Source organism: Diorhabda sublineata, chromosome 3 (assembly GCF_026230105.1).
Source record: "Diorhabda sublineata isolate icDioSubl1.1 chromosome 3, icDioSubl1.1, whole genome shotgun sequence".
NCBI lineage: Eukaryota > Metazoa > Arthropoda > Insecta > Coleoptera > Chrysomelidae > Diorhabda > Diorhabda sublineata.
This window is the reverse complement of record NC_079476.1, coordinates 29,016,184-29,034,420: the sequence shown is the minus strand read 5'-3', so window position 1 is coordinate 29,034,420 and position 18,237 is coordinate 29,016,184. Positions and strand designations below refer to the sequence as shown.

Sequence of the window (18,237 nt, the reverse complement as noted above, 5' to 3'; positions counted from 1 at the left end):
ATTTGTTATGTCCTTCAAATATCCTGATTTCAATGATGCCTTTGTTGATTGAGTTTTGACTCTAAAGATACCCAGTCCTTGTTATCTTTGCTCCTGAATATTTGATCATTCAATCGATACTTTAATCATAGATTACAATTCTGTTCTCTTTACTATGAATAATCAGTATCATTCGGTCGTTTTAAGGCATCTACGTAAAACTACTTGTCGGAAACGACCTGATTTATAGTCGAAAATTCATAGATCTCTTACCACAAAAACTGAGGCATTACATTCCAGCATAGTTATGACTCAGTCCCTGTCTTCACCAAATAAGTTTCCTCGTGATTTTTTTCTTCTCAAAATTCAAAAATCTGCTTTAGGAAATGCGCAGTGCATCCATTGAAGCCATAAAAAGTGATTCGCTCAAGACACTGAAGGGCTCATAACAAGTGTATGGATGATGGGTTGTAACATTGGCGATAATGAATTTTGTATTAAAATATTCCAAAATTTATTTGTTCTTGTTTAATCCCCGTTAAATTTGATCACATGTATATGTTTTTTATCTTCGATTTTTGATAAAAAAATGAATCAAGAAATAGATTCGGAAATTATATTTTAGAGGACCTTATATAATTTATTAATGTATGTAATCACCAATATTTTATAAATCATGATTGGTATCTACCTACAAGATATTGAGTTATGTAATAACTGAGAAATAACCTTAAAAGGTTTAATCTGAACTCTTCATTATTTTCTACTTAACACCTATTTACATACTTAGTTTGGTATACCACTCTCCGTGTTCTGAAGTACATTTTAAGTTGATTATATCGAAGAGACTTGATTGATGATTTAAACGAAAACGGAATTGTTAATCTAAAGGCGGTAGAGCGTTAACACGTTTGGTAGATGGTAGATGCCGTTCGATACAAATCAGACTCGGACTGGGAAAGTTTATATTAAAATTCTGGACTACATTTCAAAAGAGTCTTCTTGGAAATGAATTGCAGAAAGAAAAATCTTTTAGTAAGTATAGAAGCAAAGTTAAATTTGCAGTGAAATTATAAACAACAATTGAAATGTATGATTTGATAATAGTTATTTTTGCAACCAGAGAAAAGTACTATTTTTCATAACGAGCTTAATAGCGAAACGAAAATAATTTTTTCCAACATTTCACGGAATATGTTTTTCTAGTTTTGAATAAAATGATACTGATAAAATTGAAATTGAATTTACGAAAATATCCCTACAAGTGTCTTTTTTAAGTACTTAGAGGTATCTAATTGTTAGTTTTTTTGCTATGGAAGCAAGTATTATTGATTGTAAAAAAAAAGGAAAATAGAGTAATTCTCGCTTTAGAAAGTTTCCAGAGTTATCATTATATATTTTATAAAATTTTGTAATTGTTTTAATTAATTCGCTCTCCAGCTATCAATGTCTTCCAGTGATTGTCCTTTGAACCTACATCTGGTTTTTCTCATCTTCACCGTGTTTGATCTGATTTCAGCGGTGAATTCCAACTTTTGCTTCTGTGCGAATGTCAAATTGAATTAATTAGCGCGTGCTCTTATTCTAATAGTTCTGTAAATCTATTTTTGTAACTAGACTTCATTTATGATTCTTAAGATTTTGTCAACATTCAGCTATCAACTAGCTATTCAGAAATATCAAGGAAGGACACATACGTCTAATCGCTAGATTATTCGAATTGAAGCATTATAACAGTGTGCTTTGAGGCGTTTCTTTGTGGTCGATAAATATTGTTAGACCTGAACCACATATATAAGTTTGTTATAAGAGAGGCAGGTCATAATGACTTCGACGTGAAGGGTATTTTTTTCAGGCTGTAGGAATCGTTTTTAGATCGCCAATAGAAGCATCTTGAATTTTACTGAAAAAATATTCACAAGCCCCGCCAACGTTGTTTTTAACCAATTATTGATTCCAGTTGTTACGGTTCTAATCTTTTAAGCTGACTAATCATTTTTGTTGTTTCTATAGAATATGGGGGATGTTATCTACTACATAATGTGGGTGCTATCAACTTTGAAATTAGAGTTCAGGTCCAAAACTCTTTGGCTTCACTGCTAGGCTGAATATATATGCTACTTATTCTAAATTTATTCAAATTTTAACCAGTTGAAATTAATATGACTAAGAATTTATTAGAACTGCTCTATTACAAAATAAGGCGAGTGCTCTACCATTAAAATTGACGTGAGCATTAGCACCTAATACGCATACGCATACTAATACGCAATTATTCAATCAGACTATTTCAAAACAGTTGGCATATCGTTAGTAGTAAATAAATCAGCTTATAAAATCAACAAAGATATTTGGAACAATTTTCGTAACCAAAACGTTGATGTGTAATATTAGACGGTCTTCATTTATCGCTGTGTCTAAGCTCTGTCCTAAAACAATACAAAAACATTCTTTCTGCTGAAAACCACCCCTCTGTCTGTTTAACTTTCACATCAAGTCGACTTCACATGTTTTTACTTGCCGCGAGCGTTGGTTTTAAGGGTTTCTACTTAAAATAGAGTTAGAAAGTTGGGTATAAATTTATTGTAATCTGTGTGCTAGAGTGGATATGATGACCACATCGCAGGAGAATGAAGTATTAGATACGGACAATGCACTCTGTCTATTGGATTCAAATTGTTATGATGAAAAAAATAATAATAATTCCGATAACATATTATTCACTATTCTAATATTTTGATCTATCTATATGAATCTATATGAATAGTTTTGTAGATACTCCGCACAAGAACAGGTCACAGTCACACTGACTATATGAAGAAGATGGAATAGTTATACCATTTAAAATTGGAATCCATGTCGATGTATCAAAGGAATCCTTGGAATCCAAACGTCTTCACCTTTATACTCCTTTATAACTTTCTTCATTCCTCACTTCATCTCGAATGGCGTGCCATTACATTGCCTTCCTTTATTATATTCCGAAGCATATTTTCTCCCGGATTATTTCGCAGAATTTGAGAATTCCGTTGGATAGTGGACACTATCGTCTTGGTTAGTAACGGAAACAATCAACTGGGATGTAATAAATGTGCCAGCAATCTTATTTTGATTATAACATTCATTTCAATGATATCAATTTGAGCTATATAACTCTTTTTGAACAATGGAGACCTCGTTGAGTTCGATATTCAATGAACCCGCAACACAGTCTTTGAACTCAGTCTCCTGAAAGTGCTATTCTTCTTGAACTCTTTCCCGGATTCTAGCACGTTCTGCGTGTGGTAAGTCATCTTACTCATCCTCACATGTTAATTTAAACCCACTTTTTATACAGTTCACAATGGTCTTTTCAGTGACTAGATTCAAAGCTTCGACGGTCATCCGTCATGGTTTGTAATCCTTCAATTATAGCTAGCATTTGGCGTTCACCATCAACAAATATCTGTCAACTTGCTTCCTATTATGTATTTTGAAGCTTTGAATCATGCCTTGGTTCAGTGGTTGTAGATCCAAAATGGTATTTGGAAACAATCACTTTATTTCTATATTTTTCAGATTAATAATTTCTCCATAAGCAGTATCTATGAACTAAGAATTTTTTTGGTGCTTGCTTCTTCATTTCTTTATCCAGGCTTTAGGCCAATTGCTAAAAGGATCACTGGTCATACAAACAAGCCCTATAGTTGACCTTGTCATCTAAGTTAGAATTTTTAGAATCATTGGTAATATTCATACTGAACATATCAATATCACTACTCCAGCACTCACAATGATACTGTCTGCCGCGCGTTTCGATAACTGAGTTATTGTCTTTAGAAACTGAAGGTTATCTGTTAATTTTTCTAAAATGAAATTATGTTTGAAATTAGCAGATAGTACGGAGACACAGTACAGTTTATTTGAAGTTTGAAAGCATCATTATCTATCAATAAGTTTGACATAACTATATTAATAGTAACCGGCAGTGTTCTTTCTCTCATTTTTGCAACGTTCCTGTTTATTACATGGATTTGGGAATAGCTCCAAAGAGTCAGATGAAAACGTTTTCTGATTTCCTAAGAATCTTCTATAGGTAATTACTATCGCAACACATATTGTTAATCGCACCTAAACTCGTTTATATTAAACGCCATAATGTAATATTAAAATTTATTTGTCAAAATTACTAATAAGGTTCAAATAGAAATAGTAATGTATGCGTTAAGTTCTCTTAAATATTTTAATATTTGATGAAACTTTCTTAGAATATTTTGTTGTTAATAATAGTAACAGAATTGAAAAAATTGCGAAATTGGTTGAACCTTCAGGTGTGAAGGCATAATTATATCCGCTTCTATTACCATCAGCAGATACTTTGAGTCAGCAGAAGAAGTGTACCCCATTTTCCTGCTTCCGATGTGTCTTTTGTTCTTTCTTTCTTATTTTCGACGCCAGCCTTAATATAAAATGCCGCTGCTTGTGAAAACAGATCTGGGATTCATTTTCCAAATGCGAGTGATGTTAAACAAGTGGAATCTATCAGAAAATCTTCTAAGTTATCGTAAAAAATGCCAAGAGATATTAAATGATTAGAATATGAGTCAGACAATTCAATAAGGATGTGCACGATGAAAGAAGTTTTTGATGCCCGTTTCTGCTCACTGATGAACTGGTTCACGCAATTGAAGAGGAGCTTAAGCAAAAACTTGTTTCTTAAAACTAAAATGACGAAAACTTTGCTCACGTTGGATACCCACAATTTTTACTGAACAGCACAAAAAAGAAGAAATGAGAAATGCACTTTAATTTTTGACATGCAATGAAGACGGTGATGTTTATCCATCTTACGACACCCCAGAAACTAAACAGAAATTAATGGAATGGAGGTTTACTTCGTCCTCGGCAAAAGTTAATCCCAATTCGAAAACTCATGTACACCGTTTTTTGGAAAACAAAAGGTATTTTATTATTTCTTACCACAAGACCAAGCAATCAATGCACATGTCTAGTGCGAGACTATTAAGAAATTGCGTTACGCAATACATTGCCAATAATCCCACGGAAATTTGGCTGGGACGTGTTTGATCATCCGTTCTGTTCAGAGCTTCTAGCTTCCAATACCTAAAATATTGCCTTTGTGCTCAACACGGTGATGATGAGCTGAAAAAACATGTTACCACATGGTTGAAAACAAAGACGGCAATCTTCTGTGAAGAACGCATCCAAAAACTTGTGCCAAAGCAATTGCCTACAAAATTTCGGAAGCTATGTAAAAAATTAGTTTAATAGTTTTTATGGATAGATTTTCATATAATAATGATACGATTTTTGGTACTTGCATCCTGGTATCTTTCCGCCTTTTGCCTTCTCTTTTAGCACATACTAATTATAAAAAAATGGTTCTAAATATGTTGGTGTAACCAGGATATATTTCTGAACATCGAAATACATAGCGATAATTACAAAAAATCGTTTCTGTGTTTGTATTGTCTTTGCTAATTTGACTAAAAATTAATTTTCTCACTTTTTAACAGAACTTCTTTAAATAGAATTCTAAATAATTAATATGAAACAGACTGAATGAGTTGGCAGCAGAAACGTGTTATTTTTCGATAGTAATAATTTATATTCTGAAAATGCAGAAATATTGAATACTGACACTAGATTATAACTCAAACAAGGAGTTGAAATATTAAACAGACGTTCATTTATAACAAGTCATTACAAACCATAGTATTTTTTTTATCAATATTAGATTGGATTTTCTTCCCAAGGAGTGTAAATTTACAATAAAGGAATAGATAATAATAGAAATTTAATTACACCCAGAAGGGTATTAATCGACCTTGATCATATTTTTAACTACATCAAAAATGAGAAGATTTTTAAGAAATGTTAGTAACATGTTCACAAAAAGTGGTGTTAAAATGACATTGAAGAATAAAAGCTCGTATATAGTGGCTAGTAAAGCCTCTTAAATTGAAGGTACGTTTTGCTTGGGGCGACTGTCACAATGATCGTTCAACGATAATCGTGGTATGACTAAACGTTGAACGATAATTTAATAATACTAATAATAATACTCGGAGCGACTGTAATTCGTTAATTTTTCACTGGGTGCATGTTTAATACACAATCACATCATTCTAGAGAAAGATTCTGTTTAAATATGAGAGAAAAATATTAAACAGAATGAGTTTATACTTAAGTAGACATTAAAGATCGTTACTTAAATGTTTTTTGATTGTGAAGATGCAAGACGACAAAATACTTCTGCGTACACGTTGGATCATAGGAGCCAAACAACATCGTATGTTTGAGCTCAAAAGTAAAACGGGGTTCTATCAAAAATGATCACTACCCATCTGCGTGAAGATAGTATAAAATTTTCGCAATTCTTTCGTCTTTCTGTTGAACAATTCGACTTCGTGCTAGGATTGTGCTATAGAAGAGAATTGTTTCCACCCCTAAGCAAATTACCCAATTCCAATCTTGTGCCACCTCATGTGTTCGTCGGTGATGATGCTCTCCGCTAACATCGAATCATGTTGAAACTATACTTCCGAGAACATGCGATTAGTGAGAACTCGAAAGCTATATTTAATAATGTTGTAATAGTTTCCTGCTGTTTGCTCAATATGCTGAGGGATGCCTCTATTGCAAACACAGGATCTTCTCACCATGAATTAGATGGTGCACAAAATCCACCCAAATACAATTATATTAGATTAGCAGGAGCTCGTAGGTACTCTCATTTTGAAGGATTTGATGTAAGGGACTCATTTGCTATATACTTCAGCACTAACGAAAGAGTGCGCTAGCAAGATTTTCAAGTTAGGAGAACCGACCGAATACAATTAACTTTTATTTATTTCCATGGGTTAAGCAGCTATCCGAAAAAACATTGATCAATTGAACTGAATTCCGAACAAAATATCCTGAACATTTTAAAACATGTTATTTTGCATACTTTGTGCTAATCACACAATATTATAATAATTATTTTGAAACATATAAGTATTCAAATCATTGACGAAAAACTTTCCAAAATTTTTGGAAGTGTCAGCGCACACATTATCCATGACCCATTAATCCTTGTAGAACGCGTGTGATAACTCCCATAGTGAGGAATTATTTACCACTTCCTCCAGAATTTCATAATTCTCATCAGAAGGAGCCATGATGTGCGTGATCTTCTCACCACGAAATATCGTTGACGGCCAACGATTATATTCAGTCTTTTCCTGAACGACTATTCAAGACATACGATCACCGTCAACGATTCTTGTGGCAGTAGTTCGGAGCAAAACAGCTCCATAAAAAATATAAAAAAGTAGTGCTCAGTAATTATCGTTGTCTGATTTTCGTTGAACGATCGTACAGACGAACAGTCGCACAGAGCAAAATGTACCTAGAACTTTAGTCGTCGTTTTACTTTCATCTATCTTTAATGAAGGCAAAACTGAGACTGGGTAAATATAAAGAAGTCTCCTCCCTATCATATCCCATACATATTAGGTAGGAAACTTCAGCATCTACTTTTTGAAGAAAAAAAAACCTGTTTCTAGAATAAATATAAATGGTGCGCGATTACCACTAATAAAAGCCCAAAAAATAATTGTTCCAACAGTTCTATACATATGATTTTCAATGAAAGACCCATTATCACACTAATCGCTTTTCGGGGGAGTTCTCGCTTCTAAGGCCGTTATCAAATAGCGCTTCCTTACCGCTGTTCTTCACCAGCTCAAAAATTGACGACAAAGGTCAGCAGTCAAAGTATACCCTAAGCTTTAATAGTATATTACGTATCCCATTGCGCACGAAGTGAAAAATTTTATGTACGAAGCCGCGCAGGTGCGAGTGCATATGGTGCGTAATGGGCTTACAACTCATGTAACATAATATACTCTTTCTACGCCCTTTCATAGCATGCTACTTAAGAAAACGTGTCCTATTTTTAAAGACATTGCATAATGTACTGTCTACATTTAGGGACATCACTCTTTCAATCCTGAATATATCTCGCTAATGCTAAAAGTTTTGATGTTTTTCAATTAACTAAATTTGTGTAAATGAGTCTTATACAAATACAAATTTGATTGTAATTTAATTAAACCAAGAAGTTCAAGTTTTCTTCTCAAAACGGACGTGTATGTTATGAGATTTCATTAGGTCCATGTTATTGTTAAATGTCATTTACATGGAATGTTGGCAGTGTGATTTTTGACGTTTACAGACATGGGCGTAGAAAAACGTATTAAAAACAGATCAAAGGCGATATAATGTACGCATGATGCTAGATAATTTTTCCAAATCATTGGCCAGAAATTTGACGCATAGTAGCAAAAAGGATTCGCAGACCTATTTGCCTGAAGCGCCCAGCTTAATGCTCGATGTAAACCTCGTTAGTCTTCTTTTTGGAGTCTTAGAACTAGAGACATTACTTCCAATGTTATTCTTTCCAGAAATAACGAACTATAATCAGAGTGGTTAATATAGAAGTTTGAATTTAATATAGGAGTTTAAATTTAAGGATGAGCCCTACAATATACCACTTCACAGGTCAATATACAGACCTCTATAACACTGTCCCTAACCTATTGCTAATTTTATTATCAATAATGAAAACAAAACCAAATATTTGTATCCTCCAGAAATAACTTTAACTGAAACGAGCTCAACAGTTTAAGTATTTGAGAACATTTATAAGCGAAGGGATCAGAAGAAATAAACATCATTCAAACTAGCAATCGTTGATACATTGAGATCTAAGTTAACACACACCAAATATCATCATTTATAAGTCCGGCATCAAACAGTTTATTATGTATAGTGTAAAACTAGTGGATTATTGAATATTAAAAAAAAAGAAAAATATTAAGCACCGAATATAATTTAGAAATTCAGCTGAAGACGAACAGAAAGAGATAGAAACAGATGAAAATTGGCAGGATGACTGAGGCTCCTCTATAGAGTGGATATTAGATCTGAAATCTCTATGGCGGTAAATTGGTGAGAGAAATCAGAACCACTATGCTGTAGAAAACCGCTCAATATAAATGGTAACTTTTATAGTCAATAACTTTTGTAGAATTCATATTTTTGATTTAATTCATTCTCAGGAAGCTCTGCTAATAGAAATACTGAAATCCAAACTTGCAAATCAAAATTACTAAGCTTCATTATAGATACAAAAAACCATTTAAATTCATGTATACAAAAAAAAACATCGAGAATATATCATTTCAAACTGTGGTCTTATAAAGTGTCCAAGTTCAATCTACTGTAACGATATCGCCCAATTATATATCTTAAAGTAAGTTCTGTTATCGAAACTAAAGTTAGGCGAGTGCGACGGATATTTCTAGGAAGGTTTGTTTACTTTTAGTGACTGTTTTTTAAAAAGATAAGTTCCAAGAAAGGGTTTTGTTTGTTTCCAGCATTTTGGAGATCTCAACCCGACTATAATTTTTCCTCATTTCCTTGAAACATCATAATGACCATATCAGAAGTCCACGCTAACCTTATTTGAAATTAATTAATTTTCCATCATGTTCATATAAGGAACCTCTCAAGATCACCTTATTGAAAAGAAAAATATTTCTAATCAGGTCATCCTGATAGTCTACACTAAGATCACATGAGTTTGACCGCATTGAAAATAAGTTAATTTTTCTTTAAGCTTTCTTGCTTCATGTCCATACAAGAAATCTCTAAGGATCACCTTATTAAAATAAAGACTATTTCTTATCAGGTTTTCCTAATTAAGTCCACACTAGGGACACATCAGGATAACCCAAAATGAAATAAATAATTTTCTATCAGGTTTTCCTGATCATATCCATAAAAGGAATCTCTCAGTTTCACCTTACTGGAAAAAAATATATTTTTCATAAGGTTTCCCTGATGATGTACATATAAGGAACCTCTCAATATCACCTTAATGGAAAGAAAAATATTTCTTATTATATTCTATTAAAAATAAATTATTTTTCATGTGATCTTCGTCCAAACAAGGAATCTCTCAGGCTTACCCTACTGGAAAAATAATAGTTTTCACTAAATTTGAATTAGTCACATCTTCCCGAATATTTTTATTATTAAATTGTCAACCATTATAATTAGAACCTCCTATGAATTGCAATATAACAGTACTCTCATTTTACTTTCAAAAATTGCTGATTCATTAGGCTGTTGACTTGGATATTAAACTAAAGTGTAAACTACTTTAGGAAAGGCAGTTCGTCAATATTATAAAGAAAATTTAACATCAATCTAAACCAGATCTAAATCTTTGCGTTAATAGAAATTCCTGAATATAGTTCACATTATAATATAAGCTCGTGGCCATAAATAACGCACCACCCTTTATTTCAGGATCAAAACCTAAAATGTTAATTTTCTTTTTTTTCATCATAAAGTGAAAATATCTTAAATATAGCAAGATTTCTTATCAGTAATTAAATGTTTTTATAGTTTTTTTAAATTTTAACTTTAAGGAATTCAAGTCAATCAAGATGTGTTAAAGTCGGGCCTAGTTAAAAAAAATTAATGGAGTTACGCAGTTAAGTGAACGCGATGCTCAAAGAATAGCCGAGTTAGTTGGACGGGGACAAAGTTATTGTGAACTGGCAAATCTGTTTGGCGTACACCATGCAATCATTGGCAGATTGATGGAAAGATTTCGAGAGACCGGTTCACATTCTAGGAGGCCTGGTCAAGGAAGTCCTTCAGTTTTAACTCCTCGAGATAACCATTTTTTGCAATTAAATTCATCAAGAAATCGGTCAATAACAAGTGTCGAGCCTTTTACGAGAAGTCTGAAATGTAAATATCTCTGATAGTTCAATAAGATGACACCTTCAAAATGCTGGTCTACACAGCAGAAGAGCTCTCCAGGCGCCGTTGCTAACCAGGCAGCATCGTGTTGCTAGACTAAAATTTGCAAGGCAACATTTAGATTGGAATTTAGAAAATTGGTGCCAAGTTTTATTTACTGATGAGACAAGAATCAGTCTAAGAGGTTCAGATGGACGTAATCAAATTGGAAGTCGGCGAGGAGAAAGATTTGCGCAGTCTTGTACCATTCCCAGCGAGCCGTTCCAAGGAGCGTCTATCATGTTTTGGGGAGGAATTTGTTTTGATACCCGCACAGAATTAGTGTCTCTTCCTAGACCCGCCCTTTTGGACCCGTTTGGGCCATTTATTGGTGATGATTTTGGTTGAATGCATGATAATGCTAGACCACACGTTGCGGCAGATGTTCTGAATTACCTAATCGAAGTAGGAATTCTCACCCTAGGCTGGCCACCAAGAAGTCCAGATATGAATCCTATCGAGCATGTCTGGGACATTTTGACAGGCCGCATTCGTCGTCGAAATACGTCTACTCAAAATTTAAATACAGCATCTACTTGAAAGTATGCCCAGGAGAATGTTAGCAACAATTACATCCAGAGTCGGAAATACACGCTACTAGCGTTTTAAAAAAAGGAACATTATTGTTTAGAAGTTTCATTTTTAAGAAAATTTGGTTTTATTGTAATGTTTTCATTTTTTTACTAATTAAAAATCATTCAAAATTACTAAATATTTCTTATTATTGCGTCAAAATAATTGAAAAGAAGTTAAACAATAGCAATATTAATTAAAATATATTAAACAAATCGGGGTAGTGCGTTATTTTGACCACGAGATAATATATATTGCTTCTATTTCATTAGGGTTTATATTAGAAGCGCTCGAATCTAACGAACTTTCTCTCTTATTGGTTTAAATCCAATTGTCGCTGCTAATAATTTTCCATACGCAACTACTGATTTTATAACAAATTGAAAATTAAAATAAGCAAAAAATAATAATTCAAGTGTAGTGATTAACTAGGTGCGTCGAAAGAAGTGATGCATTAACAAACTTAACTGTTTTATGCTTTTGAGAATTATTTATAATTAGAAATTTTGGAGACAGTGTTTATGATTTGTTTTTTTTTTGGATTCATCTAAAAATGTTATCACATTTATCTTTATTGCTTTTATTAAATATTTCTTGTAATATGAATTTTTGGAAGAATATGTGCTTCTATGATTGATAGAGCATTCTTTAAAATAAATTATACTGTCTGAACCTCTTACTCCCATACAAACCTGGGAAAAGAGTGGAAAATCTAATCAGGAATATGCTAGGTAATTATGATTAGTGCAGTCCAAGACAATTCTGATGTGGACCATGTGACGTAATCCTGTACAGAACCTTATAAGGTAATAATGATCAAAGATTTGATGAGGAATTTCTGATAAGAATCTTACGAGGCACTTCTAATAAGGACCATATCAGGTAATCCTGATAAGGACCTCATTCTTGATCTGCGTTACATCCGCATCAGGTTTTCCTGATCTTTAGATTACCAGGTTATGGAATTACCTGAATTTTGAAATTACCTGATAGGGTCCTTATCGGGCCCTCACAAAAATATCTAGTCGGGAAGAATCCGAAAGATATAGAAAATGAATTTAATATATAAAGCGGAAAGTTTAGCACCCGGTAGCTGATAAACAAACAAGTAAAATAAATGGTGCAATCTAAATAAATCAGACGTTAAGTGTTTACATCACCATTAGTGGTCTAGAGTGTAATAGTTAGTGAATAGTAGTAATATACACCGTGTGTATAAATCATTCTCACCTGGTTTATGATTGAAAACTATTCACATAAATAAAAAAAACATAACACTTTTATAATAATGAATAACTCTTCATAGTATAGTAACCGAAAAGGACGTATTAACACTTCAAATAGTCGAAAAGCTGAAATGCCTCGGTGAAAAGGGGATTGCGTCTGTTAGTTCTGCATTTAAATAAGAGTTAATGACAACTATCAAACGAGATCGAGCCAGTTACATAGAATACGCTGTCGATGAAATAGCGCACAATGTAACATTTGAAACTGCAGATATTTGCTGTAATGGAAACAATGACAGTGGCAGTTTCATATCAAAAGAGGCGTACTAAATTGTTTGTAGTGTGAATTATTACTTTGCTATAAAAATATCAAACAAATCAGTGACGTATGAAATGAAAACTATATTTAAAACAATCAAAAAAGAGATTATAAGATACGAGTCAACCCAGAAGAGGAGAACCCCCGATCTGGAGACTGCTTACTTCATTAAGTGTCGAGTTATACATCCGAGACAACTATAGGAAAAGCGAAGGTTCACTAGGATTAGGGCTTTTCTAACCGAAGAAGAATAGAAAGGTTCTAGCCTTGTCAGCGAAAATATACACACATCTTACGAAGACTAAAACTCCGTGACAACAATAATGTGTAGCCACTGGGTTGACCTTCTTCATGAGAAGAGAAAACCTCCCGGAAGCTCCCAAAGAAGTAGAGGGAGAGGAAGTAACTTCGCGTGACACTATTCACGATAAGTTCATGCCGGAAAGACTAGGGATAGCGAAATGTCCTTTTTTTCATCCAAATGTAGAGTTCTTTCGGTATTACACATACAAGTTTGGAAACTTATACATTTCGCATTAGTTACTGTTTTGCACGAGTCGCGTAGCGGCGAGTGCTGAATCGTAACGAGTGCGGAATAGACTTTCCAACGAGTTGCGTACACTATTTTTCCTACGACCATGTGAAAAATTCTTCAAAAAACGTACGTTTTAAATTAGAAAGTCAATTAAACAATATCACATATGTGTCGAAAAGTATTTCAACACAGTAGTAGTAATAACACTTCATTCCAACGTTTAAGTTATCTTGCCGACACTAGTATGTATTTTAACACAAATTACAACAAACTTTCAATTTTTATTGTAAACACTAATATAACCTCAAAAAATTGTCTATCTATATTGCCTACTCTTTCAGTCTTCTTAAATTTGGCCTTTTGCCTTTCGGCACCCATCCAAATTCATATTGTATAAACGTATTCCCTCTATCGTTCGAGACCATATACAGTGTGTCCACTTAACTTGGAACAATATGGAAAACTTTTTTATTATTGGTTTTATGAAAAAAAGTTATTCTTGATAAAAAGTTGTGCATGGTCCAAAAGTTAAAATGCAACCATCAGGTAGCAGTATACGAGGTTTGTCAAAAAATTTGAGTTTTGTGCAAGAGTAAAGTATCTTTATTTTGTATAATGAATAAAAAGTAAAAAATCAGACAGGAATGAAGCTTTCTACCGAGATATGTATACTATTTTATTTATAACCATCATATTTCGATTAAAATTATTGAATCTTTGTTTTGTTCTAAGCATACCTAAAATATTACATTTAACAAAAAATGATAAGACGTTTCTCTCAGAATAATCAAGCAGGTATCTTGTTACTTTTGCTATGTGGTAAACAACTGTCACCAATATAAATAAGTGTTAGATAAAGTCAGATGGATATTAAGTTCGCGAATAATAAATTGAGAAAAATTGATGGATTGTACCCCTCCAGAAATACGACAGGCTGCTGACCCAGCAGCACGCGGGTTGGTACCGGAAAAAAATAAGCATCGCTACCTAAAAGCTATTGAATTATATAGGAAGTGGTGCGAAGAAAAAGAGGTGAAAAATACCAGTTCCGAAAGTGTACTCTCAGCATATTTTGGAGAACAAACCAGACAAAAGAAGCCGTCCCCTTTATGGGCAATATGCAGTACGATTTGAACGATGTTGAATTGAAGAAAAAACCTTCCTAAAACGACAAAATGTAGGCTTCATTTCAATAAGTATTTTGTTGTGTTTTAGTTCATTGTTGGTTTTTATAGTTTGCCATTGAATAGGTATTATAAAATTTATCAATGTGTTATATTTTTAAATATAAAAAATATTCTGTCATTTTAAAGTATTTAAATGGAATTGTGAGTGAAAAGGAAAACAAGATTTTTTCTCGAATATGAAATTTTTCAAATAATGCACTGTAATAAAACAAAGATGCATAATATGAATAAACGTTTCAATAGTTTATATTCAAACTCGCCTTTTTCATGTTTCAGTAAAATTTGTATAAAAAAATATGATTCTCTCGCCATCCAGGTCGTTGCTTAGAATTAACTCGTTTACGATTTACAAAATAAATTGCAAGGTACTAAACAACTGGTGTAATATTATCTGTGCACCTATAAATTTCCATTATGTTCAATGACGCATGCGGCTATTTGACATCATAATGTATATTGCAACTGTAGGAAACTTGTATTCCTTCTATTACAAACGAAATATAATAATTCAATTGAAATAATATCTAATTTAATTTGTTGTATATTTTGTGATACACCTAAAATATTCGCTATAAATTTTTGATAACCAGTAATAGATTGTTTCATAATAGTGAATTGTATTTATACACCGATGTTTATATTACATCTACATGGTTTATTCATTTTTACAATCTCTCTAATATGAAATTGGGTTGTCGAATTGTTCATATTATGAAAAATTTGTTGTTTCTTTATGTTGTATATTTCTAAATAAATAGAACGATTTCAATGCTTCATAACATTTATTGCATTAAACATAAATCAAAAGAAAGAGTTTTTCTTTGTTGGTATCAACAAACATTCGCATTCAATTTTGCACCACCATCCCTTAGAAAATGCTATTAGTAAAGATGACGACTAGAACAGGTTCGCTTAGTATCTTTTTCTAGGTATAAATATTACTCAACATCCTAAAAAGTTTCTCATGTCTTCCTTATTATCAAACTGGGGAACCGGAAAGTAATTTCATTTCTGGGCATGTTCATCATTTTCCAACTCATTGTGTACTCCGAAGTCGTTTCAAAAACATGTTGAATTTATTGACTTGCTCACTTCTAATTAATTAGAAGTTTAAGTTTTTTTACAATTTGTGATGAAAACGTCATAAAAGCATATCCAGCATTATAGCTTTTTGAATTTTGCTCAGGTGGTTTGCGATATTTATCAAAGTACATTAGATGTTCGTAAATGCTAAAGATGGTAATTTTCGTCCCCCTGGCTCGTATTAATGTGGAAGAAAATTCCTGTCAGAAAATTGAGGAGCTCTAAAAAACACTTAACCAACCTTGGTCGACCATCGTATTGGTTTACCTGCACCATACGGCATCGTTTTTTGATGGCTTCACCTCGGAAGACGGGTCTCATACGATAATCTAACAATTTGTTGGCTATCTTCACCACGAAATATTGTAAAGCTAACTTCACATTCCAAAAAGACGCTTCTGTTTGTTTGTTTGTTTGTTAGGTGCAGTATACGCGGAATTTTTAGTTTTGAAGTGCTGAAACTTGGTCCAACTGTTAATGGAGTTCTTTATCGTGAACAATTGGGTCAACCAAACTAATCTGGAATCGAAAAGAGTCCGGCGATTGTTAAAAGAAAATGTATTATTCTGCAACTTTACAATGCAAGACCGCAAATTGCACAACGTACCTAGGAAAAAAGTAATGAATTGAGATGGGAGGTAATGCCTCACCGAGTACTAAAAAGTATTCGCTTTTTAGAAATGTAACACTAATGATAGGCCTTTAATACATTTAAATTAGCTACAAGGGCTGCTCTTCAAATTTTTACAAAAAGTAGAACACAAACGAATAAATTCGAAACAAGGTGTTTTATTGCTGTTTGAAATATTCCCCGTTAAGGTCTTTATATTTCTGCATACCTTCAAACGAATTCTTGAAACATTTTTTCCTTCTCCGAAGCTTATACCGTACAAACATAATTTTAAAAGTCCTCAACAGCTTCTTGAGGTGAAGAGATTCGCCGTCAGCTCATCTTTTGTTTTGGAGTTAATAAGGGCAATGAGACATTAGTTCGATGTTTTTCGCCGTCAAATAAATTGTTATTTGGCGTGCTTTGTGGAAGGTGGCATGCAAAATCAATTTCGAACAAAAATTTGTCAGTCTTAGTCACATGCTGATCTTCTCTAATCATGTTAAACACAGCATAGAATGCACAACAACGACAAAATTCTGCAAACAAATTGTTTAAGGTCTTCTCTGATGGTGCTTCATTACCAAAAGTTGCACGAAGCGATACTATGTATTATTGTTGAGAAATGCCTTTTTTGAAATCCTAAAAAATCAGTCAACGTAAACTTTCACAGATGATTTCCATTCCTGCACAAACTTGTCTCTTTCAAATGTTCACTAGCATTAACTTACTCAGTCAATTTCTATATTGCCATTGGTTTCGCAATAACAATAATCACAAATACAGTGGTTTCACAACTCATCGACGCCACCAATAATTGTTGATTGTATAAACTTGAAAGGTAACCCTCGTATTATTTGTAAAATTGTATTCTAGCAATAGTAGAGCAAAAGAGATGTATTAATTCAGTATTTTCATATGTAAATTATATTTTAAGAAATAATCAATATCATTGTGTCAAATTTGTCTTTCACCCATGTACCTATTTATTTATTGTTGCGAGATCACACACTAGTGTTGTCCTCGAAGCCTTGAACACTGTTGTGACAATTCATCATGTAGACAACAAACGAGAACTCAAATCGCGTGTAGTGTATATGAATGTGTAAGTAAAATATACCATTACAAATTTATTCCACGTATTAAGAAAAATTGTGTAAAATGGAGGAACCTCACATTATAAATTTTTTATAATTACGTTCCGGAAATTGTAATGTATGCTTATTATTTTTTAATGAAAGCTTGGATAACATCCCACTTTTTAATGTCATTTAATCCGAAACTTAATATAAAACGAATGAAGAAAATCGCGAACAAAAACTGAATGAGGGCATCCTAAAAACACTATTTGTTATCTCGGGATCACGTTTGGCTTCCATTATTTGTTTTAGTTCAGACAAGCTCTTGTCTAACGTTCGTGAAATTCGGGCAAACTCGAAGAAAAAAAAAACTATAAAAACTTGTTCTCTAACTATCTCCTTCTGAACTGTTTCGGGAGCAAAGATGTGGGCCAACCAGGATAATGTCTTCCTTAAATGGTCCTTTGTTAAGGACGCATCGTTATTTTAAGCTGTTATTTCACGGTTATGTTATAGAAAATAAAAAACGACCAATGGAATATTTAGGTAAATAGCTAGAAATGAAAATGATATTCCCCGTTTTGAAAAAACTCTATATTATGATCTAAAATATAGAATAAACTAAGTTTCATAATAGAAAAGAATATCACAAAATGGTTTTGAGAGAGAGAAAAATTGCCTAATAATAAACTATAACTGGAGTCTTGGAAAAGACCAACTCTATTCCAAGCGTAAGAATGCTGCTTCGGTTACTAGGCAACCAATCAGTATTTTCCAAGTTTT

The 18,237-nt window shown here is 33.0% G+C and overlaps 1 protein-coding gene across 1 annotated transcript in view; it reads right to left on the bottom strand.

The window, feature by feature from the left end:
- Positions 1 to 18,237, bottom strand: part of LOC130441952 (glucose transporter type 1) — a 537,558-nt gene that overhangs the window by 426,119 nt on the left and 93,202 nt on the right. The window lies entirely within an intron of this gene.